The following is a 16,543-nucleotide window of genomic DNA, read 5'->3' on the forward strand; positions in this document are numbered from 1 at the left end:
TCCCTGCCCTTGTCTTCATATGGCATTCCAATGTGTGCCTTTGTGTCTAAATTTCCCTCTTCTTACAAGGACGCCAATTATATTAGATTGGGGCCTGCCCTAATGACCTCATCTCACATTGGTTACATCTGCATAGATCTATTACCAAATAAGGCCACAATCACAGGCACTGAGGATTAGGGCTTCAATATATCTTTTGGGGAGGCCACAATTCAATCCGTAATGATGACTCTGATGCAGCCATTAGACGCCACTGGATTGAAAGCATCTGAAAAATTGGCACTATTTTATTCATTTCACATCCTCATTGCCTAGCACCATGCCAGGCAAATAGCCAGTGCCCAGTAAGTGCTGACTGAGTGAATAAGCAATAATCTCATCCAGATCTGTATACTGTGGGTTATTTGGCCAAAACCTGCAATGCAAAATCTTGGCTTTACTAATTCTTACCTAGGCATTCTTTGGCAAGCCTCTTAGCAATGCCGAGCCTCAATTTCCTCCTTTCTAAAATGGGTGTAATGCAACATGCAGGTTGGTGGTGAGGTGTCAGGAAGACAGTGCACATAAAATGCCTGGCACACAACAGGTGCCAGCAAACTTTTTTTTTTTTTGTAAGATGGAGCCTTGTTCTGTTGCCCAGGCTGGAGTGCAGTGGTGCAATCTCTACTCACTGCAACCTCCACCTCCTGGGTTCAAGTGATTCATCTGCCTCAGCCTCCGGAGTAGCTAGGATTACAGGAGCCCACCACCATGCCCAGCTAATTTTTGTATTTTCAGTAGAGACGGGTTTCACCATGTTGGCCAGGCTGGTCTCAAACTCCTGACCTCAAGTGATCTGCCCGCCTCAGCCTCCCAAAATGCTGGGATTAAAGGCATAAGCCACCATGCCCAGCCAGAAATTTTTATTTTAAAAGGTGATACGGTTTGGCTCTGTGTCCCCTCCCAAATCTCATCTCCAACTGTAGTCCTCAGAATCTCCACAAGTCAAAGGAGGGTCCTGATGGGAGGTGACTGGATCATGGGGGCAGTTCCCCCATGCTGTTCTTGTGATAATGAGTGAGTTCTCATGCGATGTGGTGGTTTTGTAAGTGTTTGACAGTTCCTCCTTCACGCGCACGCTTTCTCACTTCCTGCCATGTAAGATGTGCCTGCTTCCCCTTCCGCCATGTACGTTTCCTGAGGCTTCCACAGTCGTGTGGCGCTGAGTCAACTAAACCTCTTTTCTTTATAAATTATCCAGTCTCCGGCAATTCTTTACAGCAATGCGAAAATAGACTATAATGTCCATTTTCAAAAGGAAATTTCAAACTTAACTCTACATGCTACCTTACAGTTTATATTTCTTTATACCACATTTATTTCATCATATCAATTCTTTAAGAAGTTTTTTTAAAAAACTCTAATACATATTAGGCTAATCTAACCAAATTAATCAGAAATGCATTCAGTTCACAGTAACATAATCCTTGTTTAAACATCATTCAAAAACAGCAGGGTCGAGGGCATTGACTAGTTCACATAATGCCCTGCTGTTCTGGCTTCAGGCAGGGCTTGATCCAACATCCAGACAATGCTACTCTTTGTCTCTTGGACAGGCCTTCATCACGTGGCTACTGGTGGCCTCCTTGAATCTTACCAACCTAACAACACTAGGGGATAGATTTTTCTGATTGCAGCCTCAGAAGGGATCCAAGGAAGATACCGACTTGCTTGACTTGGATCACGTGCCTATCCTGGGAACAAGCCACTATGACCAAGAACATAGGATAGGTGGATTGGCCGGTTCTGGGTCATGTGAATGAAGAAGGGCAGAGTCAGGCTCCTGGGGAATGGGTTCCCTAGAAAAAAGAAGGGATCTGTTTCAGAAAGAAGTGCTGGAGAGGTTTAGTAAGAAATGCCTCTGGCCCTTGAAATGGCCCACAGGACAGAAGATAAATAAGCCTTTAAATAAATCACATTTCTAGAAAAGAACTCTGTGTAATTTCTGCAAAAATAAAAACAGAATCTGTATCTTATAGAAAAAACTTGCTGCTTCAATTTTTAAAAATGCCTTATTGCCTTAGTGGTCCTTATACCTACATCAATTATTACTAGAGATAGGGAAGGCAGATGGGAGTCACATGGACTGAGAGGGCCTATCATTACATCAGCTGATAACACGGGGATGTCCCTGAAAGGGAGACTGGAACATGGCTAAGTGAGGTCACTCCTTATGGATATTCCTAGGTCCCACTACATACAAATGGGGTAAAGTGGGAGTGAAAGAGAGTTTAGTGGCAGGAATGCTGATGCACAAGGGGCCCTTCCATTGAGAAGAACCCTGTTTAAATCCACTTAGGTTCGTGTCACAATAGTTTTTTTTTTTCACTCGTTAGTTTTATACTGATTTTATGAAAAATACCCCATAACTCAGGTTTAATTTCCCTGGGGGAGATAGCTTTGAAATAACTATTAAATCTCTTTTTCACTACACTAAGCAAACTGGGAAATATTTTCCCTGAGGACACCAGCCCGGTCATTCATGCAATAATTATTTTAATGCTATTTGCTTCTTCCTTTTTTAAAAAACCTTTCCAACAGTGTTTGCATACAGCCTTCCCAATTTTATATTTCTACATTTTCATGAGTTAGACAGATGACATGTCCATGTTTAGGATTTTGTGAGAAATTCAACTTAACTTCATGCCCAGGGGTAAATGTCAATGAATCATTGAGGAAATTAGTGGGCTTTTGCACAGCACTTGAAAATGTATCTATCTGGCACATTCATTTCATTGTCACACAACCACAAGAGGCATTATCCTCAATTTACAGATGAGGAAACTGAGTCTCAGAGAGATGAAATCTTGTTAAGGTACCACAATTAACCCAGTAACCTGACCCCAAACAAATACAATCGACATTTCCTGTTTGAACCCCGGGTGTGCGGTGCGCTATTTAATCTAAAAAAAAATCTGTGAGCTAGGTCCTGATTATCATCTTTATTTTACAGATAAAATTGAGGTTTCGAGGATTAAATACATTGATAAGACTCAAACCCAGATCTGCCTTATTGCAAAGCTTTGTCCAAACACAGAACTTTTCCCAAAGCTGCAGTTAGCTCTGAAAACCCCAAATCTGGTGGAGGTAAGCAGTGAAGGCTGCACCTGGGGCCGCTGAAAGGAGAGCAGTAAGATCTAGCCCCCTGCTCAGTGGGGCTGAGAAGCCTTCGCCTGCCAAGTCAGCTCTGTGGATGAACTATTCACAGGCCACGTTCATCATTCAGAAGCGCTAAGGCAGCCTGGATAGAAGCCCGAATGCCAAGATGAAGGTGCCTGACTAACAAAAATGCCAGTGTGAGCTGTTGCCTGCTGGCTTCACCCGCTGAAAACTTGGGGACCCCCATGTTCACAAAGGCATGGCAGACAGAAAGAAATGTCTGGTAAGCATAGAGGTCTCAGTAAGTCCAATTATCCACTGCAGCCAATAACTGTGATTGTGGTGCATACCCATCCCTGCCAAGTGGGGGTGGCCCACTGCGGACATGGAGGCGCCAGCTGGTGCACCGCCAATTCTTCATCAGTGACGAAGGGCAGCCCTGACATCTCTCATCTACACCAAGCACCCTCCTTCAACCTCTTTGACATGACGAGATTTCCACTTACAAGTTAATCAAAACCCTGACCATGAATGAGAAAGAAAAAAAAATACTCTGTTAATTAAAAATCTCAAAAGATGCCAATGGTAATAGTCTGAAGATGCCTTCTTCCTCTGCTAATCCTACAGGAAAACCAGACGTCAGTGATCAGTTTAAGAATCACAGGTGCTGTGATTAGGCCTGCGAGCATTTAGCTGTGACAACTGGAATGAGAAAGATTGCTAATCTGCCTGAAATCCCACACTTTGAAGTAATTAAACAACTAATGAGAGGCAGGGCTTTCCCATCCTTCCCAAGAGAGGTTAAGTCCCCCGGTTTCTCCCGTGTGCAATACTGTCTCTTAAATGCATGAACAAAGTATCTCCAGTCATTCAACAAATATTTATTGAGCACCTACTTTGCGTCAAGTACTCTGGAAGGTGGTGGAGACATAGCAGGGAAGTTGACAAAGTTTTTCCACTTACCTTCTAGAATGAGGGACAACAATTAACATGTAAATGGGTAACTAAAGGGTGTTGGAATAAAAAGCAAGATGCATATAGCATGAAAAGGGGGAGGAGCCCTTTAGACCATGTGGTCAGGTACAGCCCTACGAGGTAGTATCACTTCAATAGATACTTATGACAAGTATCTTTGTCTTCTCTTGCTAATAACTGAATACTCGAAACTGGGAAATCTGTAAAGAAAAATATTTCTTACAGTTATGGAGGCTGAGAATTCCAAGGTCAAGGGGCTGCACCTAGGGTCTCTACAGTTTCAAGGTGGGTCAGGGTATCTCGTGGCAAGGTTGCCGTGTGTTCTAGCTCAGCTGTCTTCCTCTTGTTGCAAAGCCACCAGTCCCGTTCCCAAGGTAATGCATTAATTCATGAATAGATTAATCCATGCATGAGGGCAGAGCCCTCATGATCCAAACGCCTCTGAAAAGCCCCACCTCTCCATACTGCAACATTGGGGATTAGGTTTCAACGTGAGTTTTGGAGAGGACAAATATTTAAGTCATAGCAACAAGTAAAGCCAGGCCAAGAACACAGAGCATTTCAGGCAGAGGAAGCTACAAGTACAAAGTCCCATAGGCTAGACCAGACTCAGATATGCTCAAGAACAAGCGGGAAACTTGTGTAAGGTAGAAGAGGTAGGCAGGGACAAATCCCCTAGAACCTTCTAGAACATAGGAAAATGTCTGGATGTTGTTCTAAGTGATTGGGGAGGCTTTATTATTATTTTTCTTTTGTGACTAGGTCTTGTTCTGTCACCCAGGCTGGAGTGCAGTGGAGGGACCACAGCTCACAGCAATCTCAATCTCCCAAGTTCAAGCGATCCTCCCACCCTCCCACCTCAGCTTCCTGAGTAGTCGTGGTGGTACAGGCACTGTGCCACCACACAGGGATTTTTGTTTTTGGGGGGTTTTTTCGGTAGCAATGGTGGGAGTCTCAATTTGTTGCTCAGGCTAGTCTCAAACTTCTGGGCTCAAGCAATTCACCTGCCTCAGCCTCCCAAATTGCTGGGATTACATGAGCCACCAACCCAGCCTGAAAAGACTTTTATTGGGGTGTCTTAATAAGGGATCATAAATCGGATTTCAATTTCTAAATGTTTGCCCTGGCTGCAATGTGGGTAATGTTTATGGGGGTGGATGGTGGGCACGGAAGAGGACAAAAATGTTCAGTAGGACCTAGAGTCCCTATGAGATAATAGTGCCTTTGATAAAGCCCCAGTGACATTTTTGATTGACCTTACGCACAAGCACACTCGTGCGTCACTTAACAGGGATACATTCTGAGAAATACATCCTTAGGTGATTGCATTATTTTCTTTCTTTCTTTCTTTCCTTCCTTCCTTCCTTCCTTCCTTCCTTCTTTCTTTCTTTTTTTCTGAGATAGAGTCTCACTCTGTTGTCCAGGCTGGAGTACAGTGTTGCGATCTTGGCTCATTGCAACCTCCACTTCCTGGGTTCGAGCGATTCTCCTGCCTCAGCCTTCTAAGTAGCTGGGATTACAGGCACGCACCACCATGCCTGGCTAATTTTTGTATTTTTAGTAGATATGGGGTTTCACCATGTTGGTCGGGCTGGTCTCAAACTCCTGACCCCATCATGTTGTCAAACTGAAAAGTGTAGGCAATCGTAACACAAGGGGAAATATGTGTACGAAAATATACCTAAACATTAAAAAGGAAAAATAGAATAATCTTATGGGACCATTGTCATATATGTGGTTTGTTGTTAACTGAAACATTGCTATGTGATACATGACTGTAGTTGGTATTTTCAGAATGGATTTATAGTTTTTCAGAGAGACAAAACATGGTTGGATGGATAGATGGATAGATGGATGGATGGATGGATGGATGGATGGATGGATGGATGAATGGATGGAGGGATAGAGACAAGGGGATTGATAAGGGGAATCAGCTCACACAATTTGGAAACTGAGAAGTCCCATGATAGGCATCTGCAAGCCGGAGACCCAGGGAAGCTGGTAGTGTGGTTCCATCCCAGCTAAAGGTCTCAGAATTAGGGAAGCTGACGGTGTTACTCTCAGTCCAAGACAGCAGGTCTGAGAACCTAAGGAACCACCGGCTCAGGTCCTGGAGTTCAAAAGCTGAAGAACTTGGAATTCTGCTTCCAAAAGCAGAAGAAGGGTGCCCCAGCTCCAGAAAAGAGAGAAAGAATTTGTCCCTCCTCCGCCTTTTTGTTCTATCTGGGCCATCAGCCAATTAGATGGTGCCACCCACACCATACAAGAGCAGATCTTCCTTACTCAGTCCATTGCTGCAAATGCCAGTCTCTTCCAGAAACACCCTCAGACACCCAGAAATCATGCACTACCAGCTATCTGTGTGTCCCTTGATCCAGTCAAGTTGATACCTAAAATCAACCATCACAGGATTTCTCGATTGCTTGGCAAAGTTCCATCATTTCAGACTTTCTAGTGTCTTAAAGTCATACTTCTAATAAATGAATGCACCATTTTACCCTTCTAGGAGCTAAGAAATGGCTCAATTGACTATGAAGAATTGAGAGTGTCAGCTGGCCAGGCAACCAGGGAGACACTTTACTGACTTCCAGTGTGCATACAGGCTGCATAATTATGTCTGTGAAATACTAAAGAACGTGCTTACGCTGTAACATCCAAACATGTGGCCACCATTCACAGATAATATCCTTTGGGAATGGTGTGGGTTTGGATGGAGAACGGTCAGCACTAAGAATATGGGGCTATAAGAGAACAAAGCTAAAAGTACCTGTCCTTTCATTTGTTAATTTAATTATTTTTTGCACTAATAGTTTGCACTCATATTGAGGAACTGAGACTGTTGTTTTCAGACTTTTGGCCTACTGATGACCTTCTGTTCATAAAAGGATAGAAGCATAAGAAGCTGTTTAATATAAAACATACCGAAATTTTATTTTCTGTCTCCTTGGATATAAAGTTTCCACTTATCTTAGGTTTAAGTACCTACTCGTCCACAGAGAGGGACCTTGTGCGCGTAGATTGATATTCCAGGATGAAAGCAGAACCTTCGAAAACTAGGACCTCACGGAGCAGGAAGATGGTGCTTATTCCTGATGGCATGTAAATCTAGATTCACTTCTAGCTGGAAGGAGGCAGGCCAGAAATTCAGAGTTGTAGGTCCTTGGCCTGGGTGGATGCGCTACCATGTGAACCATAAACCTCCATCACTTATCTTGGCAGATAGAAAATTGGAATTTTGGAGGAAAGTTTCGCATCAGGCACTCAGACCCAATAAATACTCCCTCTCCTTGCAGAGCTAGCGAACACTGTGCCCTCCATTTATCAGGCTACCCAAGAATGCTTGGAACATGCTGACTGGAGCCACCACCGGCACTTGCCAATGGCCCTTTGTGGTACCACCACTCACTTTCTCTGCCGAGTTCTTTCTTCGTCCTTCCCTTTTGTTCTCAACATCTGTGCAGATTGACTTAGTGCCTTGGTGCCTACTACAAAAGCTCATGGCCTCCCACATCCATGTATCAAAGCACAATCCCCAATACGATGGTATTTGGAGATGGGGCCTCTGGGAGGTGATCAGGTTTAGCTGTTGTAAAGGTGAGCCCCCCGTGACTGGATGAGTGCCCTTATAAAAAGAGACACAAGCGAGCTTTCTCACCCTCCTTCCACCACGTGAAGATACAATGAGAAGACAGCTATCTGCAGAGTAGGAAGCAGCCCCTCACATGCTGTAGGCAATCATAACACAATGAGAAGTATTGTGTTGGCACTATCTGGTCCAGGAGCAGCTGGACCTCCCAGAAAGACATGGGGTTGGCCTGCACCTGGATCCTGAATTTCCCAGCTTCCGTAAGTGTGAGAAATAAGTGTCTGTGTTTAAGCCACACAGTCTATGGTAACTTTTTATAGCAGCCTTAAACTACTAAGATGGTGCCAAGACTGTGAGATGGTACTAGAAGAGAGAGAAGAAAAACACAGGCTCTTAAGCAGTTCAAATCCTTGCTCTTCCACTTGTCGATCATGTGGTTTGGGGCAAAGCTGAATCTCTCTGTGGCTCAGTTCCCAATCTGGAAAATGAGACGTCTGTTCTATCAAGGTAGAGATGAGATGAGATCATGTGTTCAATTAGATGGGATCAAACACAAGGTAGAGGAACTTAATAAATGTTGATTGTTATTAAAGCTATTACACTAGAAGAATTCGGCTAAATAAAATGCAGTCTCTCACCAGAAGCTGAAAATCTAGCCTGTGAGATAAAGAGACACTTAATTGTAATATGCGGCACCTGGCAAAAGGTGACAAATACTATTATATAATCAGTATATGAAAAAAAACACCATGAAAGCTGCAGTAGATTAAGAAGAGCTGCATATTCCTTATCACTGCTTTGATCAAGAGCTGGAGTCTAGTTCCCCTCCCCTTGAAACTGTGACCTATTGACAAACAGAATGAGGCTGAAACCACTCTGGGTGATTTGTAAGGCGAAACCATGAGAAACCTTGCAGCTGCTTCCTGATTCTCATGGGGCACTCCTTCTTAAAACTGAGCCGCCATGCTGGGAGATGACACCTATGGGGGCTCCAGTTGATCAGCCCCAGTTGAGCACCCACTGTCGGCCGTAGGAGTGAGCCATCCCAAAGAGGCCAAACCAGCCAGCTCCCAGGTGACTTCAGCTGTTCCAGTGCCCACCCACACCTTGTGATGCAGAAGGATGCCCAGTCAACCCACAGAATTGCAAGAGATAATACCATTGTTGTTTTCATCATTAAGCCCTACGTTTTGGGTAGTTCGTTATGCAGGCATAAATAAACCAAACGGTTTAGGAGAGAAGAGTTCATTTCAAGTCAAGTGATTGTGGAAGGTTCCTAGAAGTGGGAGTTGAGAATGTCCTTGGAGGGAAGGTCTGTGACAAGAGGCTCACAGGAGAAGGTCATTCTAAAGAGAGGAAGGAGTTAGAGCAGAACCCAGAAGGGGGGCAAAGGCAGGCTGCAGGTGGCACCTGGCAAATGGACCCGAGCTGCCTGAGCAGGGGCTGGGAGAAACGGGCTAAGGCCAAGAGAGCCGAACTGAGATGGTTGCTCATTCCAAATCATGGCGGTTTGGGGGACAGGCTCTTTTAATTGCCAGGAAGGAAAACTCATTTCTGCTTTTCCAGGTAAAAGGGGTTTATGGGAAACAATGGGATTTTATGAGTTAGGGAGACAAGAATCTGTGGAAAGAACAAAAGCTAAAGGCAGCTGGACCTCCAGGAAAGACACTGGAACTGGAAGTTGCTCCAGATCCCCCAGTGGCTTCCCATCACAGGTACAGCACAATCACACGCCTTTCCCATGGTCTGTGAGGCCCACGGCATGGTGCCCTTTCCCTGGCTACTTCCACGATCTGATTTCCTTTCACTGCCTCCTTCACTCACTCTGCTGCAGTCATACTGGATTCCTTGCTGATCTCTGAACAGCACACTGTGGGATCATCACTTGTGCACTCAGGTCCTGCCATGTGGATTGTTCTTCCAGATATTTACATGGCTCCCTCCTCTTCACTCAGGCCTCTGTGGCCTCAAGAGTGACTGCTTCCTCCCGCCACAGTGCTCTTTCTTGCTCTATTTTTCTTCTCAGCACAGTATTACTGCCTTTAAAAAAAACATCTGGCCAGGTATGGTGGCTCACACTTGTCATCCCAGCACTTTGGGAGGCCAAGGTGGGCAGATTTCTTAAGCCCAGGTGTTCAAGAGCAGACTGGGCAACATGGCAAAAACCCATCTCTGAAAAAATACAAAAAAAATTAGCCAGGTGTGGTAGCATGCACCTATAATTCCAACTCAGAGGCAGAGGCGGGAGGATGGTTTGAGCCCAAGAGTTGGAGACTGCAGTGGGCCATGATCACACCACTGCCCTCCGGCCTGGGTGACAGAGTGAGCAAGACCCTGTCTCAAAATATATACATATCTAGGCCAGATGCGGGGCTCACACCCAGAAATCCTAGTACTTTGGGAGGCTGAAGTGGGTGGATTGCCTGAGCTCAGGAGTTTGAAACCACCCTGGGTAACATGGTGAAATCTCGTTTCTGCTAAAATGCAAAAAAATTAGCTGGATGTGGTGGCAGGCACCTGTAGCCCCAGCTACTCGGGAGGCTGAGGCACAAGAATTGCTTGAGCTTGGGAGGTGGAGCCTGCAGTGAGCCGAGATCTTGCCACGGCACTCTAGCCTGGGCAACAGAGTGAGACTCTGTTTAAAAAAAAAAAAAAAAAAAAAAAAAATATATATATATATATATATACACACACACACAACATTATCATTTGCCTCCCCAACTAGAATATATGATAGCAAAGACTTTGTAAAATGCTTAGAAGAGCTCCTGGCATATAGTGGGTGCCCCACAAAAATGATAGAAAATAGTGAATGAATAAATGAATCCCAGGGAGTCGTAGGGCTTGCGGTATCTTGTTACTTCTCAGCAGGAGGAGTTTGTGGATCTTCATTTTAATTCTTCTCCAGTGTTCTCTGCTTCCTGTATTCCCAGGCAATTCCCACCCCATCTACTCGCTAAGAGCTTTCCTCTCACAGCTCCTGCTGACTCATAACCACGGCTTACTCACAGCTCCCCTCGAGCTGCTACTGCGTTTCTTTCTGCATCTGTCCACCGTCGGTTCCTTCGGCTGACCTCCTCATTTTCCCTGGTTTTCCAGTTGAGGTTCCAGAAACAGAGAATCTGATTAGGTCAGCCCATTCTCCATTTAGGCAGAGGTTTTGACCTTTAACTCTGGTCTGGGTCAGACATCCACATGGCTCCATCAGCTGTGACCACATGCACATAGCACAAACACCTACACAGAGAGAACTACTGTTTCACTCAGCAGAGGTGCATAGATGCAGTGGGTATCTTTAATGACCTGTTGACTTGAGGCTTGAGGCTTCTGGTCAGGGCAGTGATGGACCAGGTCTATGTATTAAGAAGGTAATTTTAATGACCCTAAGTATTAGTCTGTTTTCATGCTGCTGATAAAGACATACCCAAGACCGGGCAATTTACCAAAGAAAGAGGTTTAATGAACTTACAGTTTAAGGTGGCTGGGGAGGCCCCACAATCAGGGCGAAAGGTGAAAGGTACATCTCACATGGCAGAAAACAAGAGAATAAAACTTGTGCAGGGAAACTCCCCATGATAAAACCATCAGATCTCGTGAGACTTATTCACTATCACAAGAACAGCACAGGAAGGACTTGCCCCCAATTACCTCCCACCAGGTCCCTCCCACAACACGTGGGAATTATGGGAGCGACAATTCAAGATGAGATTTGGGTGAGGACACAGCCAAACCATATCACACTGTGAATAAGACAGTTTACTGATGGAAGAGGATGCACAAGACCAGTTAGGAAGCCATAGCAAAAGAGAGCTGATGAAGACTCAAGTCAAGCCAAGCTCAGTGACAGTGAGGAGGTGTAGGAGCAAGAGGGCCTTGAACCTGAAGCTGTCTATCAGGCAAGTGATGCTGCTGGAGTTCAGCAAAGCAAACAGTCTGAAAGTTATAAAGATGTGAGTTAAAATTATGGGGTACAGAGCATAGCAAGAGATTAGCCAAGATGGACATTTGGGGGAAATCTTTTACATGGAAAGAGCCGAACAAAGAAGAAAATCCTGAATATACATATACAGATGGGTAGAGACTCAGCAAATCACAGAACCCCATAAAAACAGAGAAGCATTTTCCCCACTTACTCTTATTCTCAACAGCACCAACCTCTGCATGAGATCCCACTCTGTTCCAAGCCCCAAGCTTCGAGTCTGTTTTTCTACAGCCAGTAATGTTACTTCTTGGGAATCCACAACATTCTAAAAATACATTCGTCGGGCTGCAGTGCCACAATTAGTAAAGCTGCTGTCCCAGGAAACCCTCATCATCATTTTGCTTAGATCAGAGAGCAGATTAACTTTGATGTCTGTCTGAACCCTGTGTGATACACCACTGGCGGTCTGCTCCCAGCAAGCATTCAATCTTCACATCCAAGGGAAGAAGGAGAAAGTGCCAGAGAGGGGCCCAACCCAATTTTTTTTCCCCAGTGACTGGGATGAAAATATGCACACTAGGACTGCTGACATATCTGACTTACATTCTGTCTCCTTACATCCCTGGATCTCTCTCTCTCCCTTTGTACAAGTATGTCCCCCCAAACTCAAACTGCCTTTAGCCTTCCCAAACATTAGCACAGTGATGATGCCCCAAGTGCTTTCATCCATGCCATGTGTAGGAGGTAACTGTGTTAATTTCTGTATCTATTAGCACTCCTGGTGGCATGGCACTGAAACTGACTCTAACTTAAGTCCAAAGGGAGTTTGTTGGAAGCATATGGGGTGGCCTGCGGAATATAATGAGCGCTCAAGAATCGGACTGCAAGGCAAACAACCAGGGAAGCTCCAGGGTTACAGGCAAGTGGGAGGTACACAATAATCACATCAGAACATTAGCAATGGAAGACAGCGACTGCAACAATGCTGTCTGTCTTTGTGTCATTATCTTCATGGTCCTTACTTCTGGGAGAAAAAGAATAACTGGACCAAAATGATTCTGTTGGATCACCCCCACACCCAGGCAACACAAGCTCCATGACATTGCAAAGCATTGTAGATTGGTGGTTAAGAGCAGTATCTGGAAATAGCCAGGCTGGGTTTGAAGCCTGGCTCTGCCATTTACCAGCCATGTGACCAAGTCATTCTCAGTAGCCCCAGCTTCCCTCTCTGAACATGGGAATACCTATCCACAGGTATTGCTGAGCACTAAATGAGCAAACCTGTGATAGTGACTACAGAGGGCAAATGTTCTACAAATCTTGATGTTAGTATTGACAGGGCCCCTGAAATTGCAGTCCATCCAAAAATGCCGAGATGAGAGGTCATTCTCCAAAAGACATAGGGAGATTTTATTAAGGGAAACTGGGTGGCCAAAAACCAATTACTATCCTCTGCTACGTCTTATCCCTCCGCCAGACTGTGGACAGCATGAGGACAACAGATTCTGCTGTTTTCCTCACTGCTGTGTTCACCAGCACCTGAAAGTGTCTGGCATGTTGTGCCTGGCTCAGTGAGCCATTACTGAATTCACGAATACTGAATGGTTCTTTCTGTGTTCCCAATCAACTGTACAATGTTTTCATGGGAGGAGGCACACAATAAGTATTTGCTCATTTAATTGATAAGTCAGTGGGAAAAGAAAAACTGGAGGAGTGTGGTTTTCTCAGAAATAGGGAAAACACTGGAATCAAGGAGACGAGCTTGCATTTGGCAGGACTCGGTGGCCAGTCAGTGATCGGTAACTGTGTTTCTGGGGTGTTGATGTCAGTTATCCACACAAATGATCTAGACAGGCTAATCATTTCTGCTGGTCAACTAATGCCTTTAGATCAGCATGAAGGGGACAAGGGAAACCACGAGTCACTTGGCACAGCACCTTGGAGAGGGAGTGGCTCATCTACCACAATGGACCTGTCCCTGCCTTAGAGGTACTCCTGGTACCTCACCAGGATGCCCTATTCTCCTGACAACCCTCCTTACTGGCTTGCAGGTGCCCATGGGCAGGGCTTGGCTGGCCATCCTGCCAAGCTTGCTCATGGAGACAGCAAGATCTCACGGAGGAGCATTTCGGGTCAGACGTCACAAGAACCAAGACCTGGGCTAATGCTGTGTGACCTCAAGAGAATTCTGGTCTCTGGTTGGCAGTGACCGGATCTACAAAATAGAGTAATCCTTGGCCGGATACGGTGGCTCACATCTATAATCCCAGAACTTTGGGGAGGCCAAGATGGGTGGATCATGAGGTCAGGGGATCGAGACCATCCTGGCCAACATGGTGAAACCCTGTCTCTACTAAAAATGCAAAAGAGTAGCTGGGCGTGGTGGCGCGTGCCTGTAATCCCGCTTACTTGGGAGACTGAGACAGGAGAATTGCTTGAACCAGAGAGTCAGAAGGTGCAGTGAGCCAAGATCGCACCACTGAACTCCAGCCTGGGTAACAGAGTGAGACACCGTCTCAAAAAAAATTAAATTAAATTAAATCAAATCAAATCAAATAGTGTCATCCTTGCCTTGCAGCTCAGGGAGGTGTTATACAAGTGGAATCACATCCTCAGAGATTTCATCTGGAACTCCTGTTGTAAAAGACAGAACCCAACTCAAACTGGCTTCAGAGAAAGGGGCACTCTGTTGGCTGATGTCACTGAGCAGTCTAGGTAGGGGTAGACTTCCTTTGAGATACAGCGGGCGCAAATGCAACATTAGCATCTGGTTTCTCCCCATCTCTCGGCCCGCCTTCTGCTGTATTGACTTCCTTCTCAGTTCCTAAATGATGTTCCCCAGTAGCTGGAGCCTCATTTGCTCAAGTTCAAATCCAACTTTCCAGTAGCAGGGATAGACGATGGTTGGCTGAGCTTGGGTTATGTGGCCAGAAGGATGCAACTACATTGGCTGCTCAGGACTGATTCCTAATCAATACTAACCTTAAGACTGAGTCCTGGGTACCAACCATCCCCGTGACAAGGAAGCTTGGTCAGGCCCTTACGCTTAACTCTCAGAGCTGGGAAGGAGGATGAGGACGGGGAGCCCTAGTTTCTCTCATGGGCCAAGAGTGAGAAAGGAGTGAGTCCCAGAAAGATATTTGGGGTACTATTCACAGTAAAAAGGGAAGTGGCTGCTGAGCTGCTAAAATGACAGATGCCCACTACACCTGACCTGGGTATTTTCTTTTCTTTTCTTTTCCTTTTGGGACAGAGTCTCACTCTGTCACCCAGGCTGGAGTGCAGTGGCGTGACCGCCACCCCCCGGGTTCCAGGTATTCTCCTGCCTCAGCCTCCTGAGTAGCTGGGACTACGGTAGCACGCCAGCAGGCCTAGCAAATTTTTTTGTATTTTTAGTACAGATGGGATTTCACCACATTGGCCAGGCTGGTGTCAAATTCCTGAACTCAGGATCCACCTGCCTCAGCCTCCCAAAGTGCTGAGATTACAGGCGCGAGCCACTGCGCCTGGTTCTCACCTGGGTATTTACCATCGTGTGATATAAAGCCGGTGTCACAGGTTCCCTCTGTGCTATGAAGTCTTCTGTCCTCACCCTAACAAGCTGCTGTAAGTGCCCGAGGAGCAGCTGCCACACTGCACAGTCATCTGTCTTCCTCTTCTGAACTTCTGTAGCCTGAAGGACCAAAACACCTGTCGGCAGCAGGCCATGTCGGTCATTAGTTACCTTTTTATGGATATGTTCTATCTCTTCGTCTATGTAACAGGATCCTGGAGAGCAGGGGTCACATCTTATTTATCTTTGTGTCCCCTCAGCACTCTGCCTGTTGTTGGGGGCATGGCAGATAGTCTATGAACCTGGGGAGAGACTGAATAACTGATTTACATGCTTGTGGAGCCACAGAGGTAGACGGTAGCTTGATGCAACTACAAGATTACAAAGAAAGAGGAAACCCGTGCTCTTCAAACTATTTTGAAACGTTTGTAAATCTGTGTGGACTAAATAATGCTGCCAGGGTCAAGATAGATCTCCTCTTTGCTCCCCAGGCCCAGCTGCCGGCATAATTCCTATTTATAAAGGCGTGGAGGCCCCAGGAATCTGTGTCTCAGCTGCCCAGTCTCCCTGGGAAGGGCACATTCAGGCACAGCCCCTCCGTAAGGCAGTGAGGTGCAGAGGGCGGAGGACGGCAATCTGAGAAAGAGTTAACAGGTATCTGTCCTCAGTGGCCCCCACCCAGACACGACGGCAGAGCCCGTGGCCCCGTGGAAGGGACTGGACGCTGGCTTTCCGCCTTGGCCTGATCCCTGTCTAATCATTCATAACCCCGACATCCCAGCACAGGGAACAGGGAGGGAGGATGGATGCAAAAAGAGAGTCAGGAAAGATACACTCTCGGATGCTGAAACAACGTTCTTCTTAGGCTAGTTTTGGTGCAGAAGCCCCACGGCTCCGGTTTTAGAATCCCCCAGCAGGCCCTCTTGGGCCAGGGATTTGCCCCTTTGTCTCTGAGATGCACAAACCTCCCTCAAGAAGGACAAGTGACTAGTCCAAAGCCGCGGTTCCCTCTCCGGTAAAAGAAGCTGACTGATAGAAGGCTTAACTGCGCGAGCCACAGAGGGCATCCGGCGCATGGCGGGCAGTCGTTACATCAGAAATTAACAAGGGAAGGACGAGAACGCTGGCTGGTGAAGAAGGGGATGGTAAAAGGAGGTCTGAAGGGTGCTGGGTGGAGGTGCTGAGGGAGGAGCCCGGTCGAAGGAAGGGAAGCAGACAGAACGGGGCCCGCGGGAATCGAGCGCACCAAAACACCTCCAACCTTACTTCACATCCTGCGTCCAGCCCGCGTAGCCCCGGAGCGCGGGAAAGGCGGAGGGCGGGGTCCGGGTCCCTATCTGTGACCCCACCCCTCCCCTGGCCCCGCCCA

At 46.2% G+C, this 16,543-nt stretch overlaps 1 long non-coding RNA gene across 1 annotated transcript; it reads right to left on the reverse strand.

Moving 5' to 3' along the window:
- Positions 1-642: 642 nt before the first annotated feature.
- Positions 643-16,502, reverse strand: LOC141583979 (uncharacterized). Its single transcript, XR_012516815.1, has 3 exons — positions 16,441-16,502; positions 15,139-15,311; positions 643-1,838 (listed from the first exon to the last, which is right to left on the reverse strand). It is a non-coding gene; the product is annotated as an uncharacterized LOC141583979 (long non-coding RNA).
- Positions 16,503-16,543: the final 41 nt, after the last annotated feature.

This window comes from Saimiri boliviensis, chromosome 3, assembly GCF_048565385.1.
Source record: "Saimiri boliviensis isolate mSaiBol1 chromosome 3, mSaiBol1.pri, whole genome shotgun sequence".
Classification (NCBI taxonomy): Eukaryota; Metazoa; Chordata; class Mammalia; order Primates; family Cebidae; genus Saimiri; species Saimiri boliviensis.